We start from the raw sequence: 3379 nt of genomic DNA, 5'->3' as shown, positions 1-3379 counted from the left end.
ACCATGTTGCAAGGTGCCATTGACTGCACGCACATTGCCTTGCATGCTCCTCATCTCCTGACGGGCCGAATGGCCTCCTTCTGTGCTGTAACCATTCTATCTGAACTCTGCAATCTTCATCAACAGAAAGGGATTATGCTTCCCTCAATGTACAACTGGTTTGTGACTACAGGCAGTGCATCATGCAGGCCTATTCTCACTATTCTGGCAGCAGTCATGACTCATTGATTCTATGCCAGGCCTCTGTGCCACCTGTATTCCATGCTGCCACACGGAACATCATCCAACAGACCATCGACGTCCTCAAACAACATCATGAAAATGCTTCATTGCACCAATTCAAACGAGCAGGCTCACAATGCACGCCTCCTACCGGATGGAATTGGACAGATGAAGATTCACCCCAAGGTCGGTTATGTTTGAGTGTGGAATATGATAAGCTAGAATTAAACAGAATTTGGATTCTCTTTAAATCAAAATCAAAATATATTTGCAGTATACCTAAAATGCTCACATTCTGTCCAAGAGGTTAATAAGCGCCAGTTAGAACCAAAACGCATCTTCAGTCTCTAATAGCACATCCACAGAGAGCAGTTTGATGTTCTTTCAGGCCTGTTGTGTACTAGTTAGATTTGCCTAAAACAGTAATGGGAGTAGCAAGGCAACTCAGTTTACTCTGGGACAGACAGAAGCTGTGACAGTCGACTAAAAATCTGGATGTTGTTTCTCTTTTCAGACGGTTCTAATTTAGTGCATTCTCCCCTTCTGTGCATTATGTTTTGAAAAGAAGTAATTGCATTTCTTGACTCGTGGTGTTTTCAATCATGTTGTAAATCCAACATTTAGTAAATACAGAGACTTAAAAGATCATATTATCCCTATACAGTTTGCAGTGCTGTTTCTAGATTGCACGGGAGTACCACAGTCTGTGGTCCCATGACAACCAATCTTGACCTTAAGTAAAGTTCCGCAACCATGAATATGCCCTCTGAGAGGAGCTCAGCGGGGAATAAATTCTAGTTCTAATACTTGCAGAGTTTCAATTCCTTCCTAGAATATTTACAATGTAATATGAACAGACTTCAAATCAGTGACAGTGACCAACAGGGTTTATTTTTTCACCTGTTGCCGCATATTCATTCAGAATATACAAGCTCATTAATCATCTGATTTCACGGTTCACTTCCATGCATTTTACTAAAATCTAATTTATTGCCTAGTTTTTGCTAAAAAGACAGTATACAGTGATTTATTTCTGAATTGGAATCAAACTGTCAGTGTTAATGGAGGGAGGGGACCTGTAATTAGCCAGTAAGCCACACTGACAAGATTAGGGCAAGGTGCCAATATTTCAGCGTGCTGAGCTGCTGTGCATTTTTTATTAGAGGCCTCTGTTACGTCCGTGTATAAGAAGACACAGACTGCGGAGAACGGTACAATAGGTGCTAACTCAACGTGGCTCACACTGCAACTGATCTGTACAGATTACTACTCAGCATTATATACAGGTGTGGTCACTGCCGGTACTACAGTATACATGAGCTGTAAAAAGTAGTTCCCCCCCTTAAAGGTACATACATTACAATTCCTCCCCTTTTAGATTAACAGTACCATAACACTCATTTAACAATTAAATATCAAACTAATTACAATTAACACTTTTAACATGCAACATTAGCTGAAAATAGTGGCCTAGAAATTCAGTGCCCTTAGCACCGATTTTGCGGCGCTAGAGGGCCTAGCGCTGCAATTGGCGCCGGTTCCTAAATTGCCTGGGGCCCTTCCGCGGCGGTAGACCGGTAGCGCTGCGCCGGCACCGATGACGTCATCGGTGTGCGCAGCGTCCCGGTTGCCGTGGTAACCCGGCCCCAAGCCGAAATTCAGTTGCGGCCGCCTCGGCAGTGGCAGCCGCAACTAAGACTCCGGCAAACGAGTGCTGCCGGAGTCTGCGCCGGCGCTTTAAGGAGGCGCGGCGGCCGGCCGCTTTCCCGCCGGCCGCCTGCCCGCAGCTCCCTCCCCGGACTTCTCCCCCCCCCCCCCCCGGAACAGATGCAAGCCCGGCACTTGTCCGAGGTGCCGGGCTCATTTTTGAGGAGATTTGCGCGGGCCGCGGCCGGGTGCAGGCAGCTCCTCCTTAACGGAAGGAGGAGGCCTGCACTTCCCGAGCCTGCCGCACCGCAGCGGGCGCCGCAGCGCCGGAATAGCGCCGCAATGCGGCGCGTTGCACCAGTTTTCAGGCGCTAAAACCCTTCAGTAGCGCCGGCAGCCGTTTGGGCGCGGCGCTACTGAATTTTTGGCGCGCGCAAAGGGACTTAGCGCCGGCGCTAACTTCCGGCGCTAAAGCCCTGGCGCAGCGCAAACTCAATTTCTAGGCCAGTCTACTTATAAATTCAGTCTTTGGGGATGCTTCCTGATCCTTTCTGGATAGCGCCTTTCCCGAGTGTCTTGCTCTTGGTGCGGAGGCGATTCTGGCCCCCTGTCGTCGGTTGGTTCATCAGCTTCCGATGCTACTGTTTCTGGGGTAGATGCTACCTGTACGTCGGGTTCATCACCAGGTACGTATGGGCGAGGCATGGGGTTGACTTGTTCCTGTGACTCTAGGATCTGGTCAGCATGGCTTCTCACGATGCTCTCCCAACGTCCACTGTGTACATTAGTGGGCCCTGCCATGTGCATATCATTCCTGGCTGCCATTTTTCTGTTCGGTAGTCGCGGGCCAAGACTGGTTGCCCTACATTGAAGCTCCTTGTTGGCTTCTCATGGATGTGCTGGAATTGCTTACTCTCAACATCTCTTCGTACGTTTGGTCTGAGCAAATCCAGGCGAGATCTTAACCTTCGGTTAAAGAACATCATGGCTGGGGCCTGGTTGGTGACTGCATGTGTCGCATTCAAGTAGGCGAACAGGAAATTGTCCACCTTGTGCTGCAGCGGAATGTTGTCATTGTACATAGCCTTTATTGCCTTCTTAAAGGTTTGTACGAACCTCTCAGCCAATCCATTTGTGGCTGGATGATACGGGGCGGATGTGTAATGCCTTACCCCATTCTTTTTCAAGAACCTCCGGAACTCTTCGGACACAAACTGTGGTCCGTTGTCAGAGCAAATCTGTTCTGGCAAGCCATTCCTGGCAAAAATGGTCTGTAGGACTGCAATAGCTTTCTCCGTGGTGGTGGAGGACATTTTGATGACCTCAGGCCATTTCGAGTGCACATCCACGGCTATTAAAAACATTGAGTCCATGAATGGACCAGCAAAATCAATATGCACCCGTTGCCATGGAGATGAGGGCCACTCCCATGGGTGTAGAGGGGCCTGTGGTGGTGCATTTTGGACTCTCTGGCATCCTGAGCAGCTCTTGGTCAGGTCCTCGATTTGTT

Source organism: Somniosus microcephalus, chromosome 2, assembly GCF_052327205.1.
Source record: "Somniosus microcephalus isolate GS21.2 chromosome 2, FLI_Smic_1.0, whole genome shotgun sequence".
Lineage (NCBI taxonomy): Eukaryota > Metazoa > Chordata > Chondrichthyes > Squaliformes > Somniosidae > Somniosus > Somniosus microcephalus.
The sequence above is the reverse complement of the archived record's forward strand: the minus strand, read 5'-3'. Positions refer to the sequence as shown.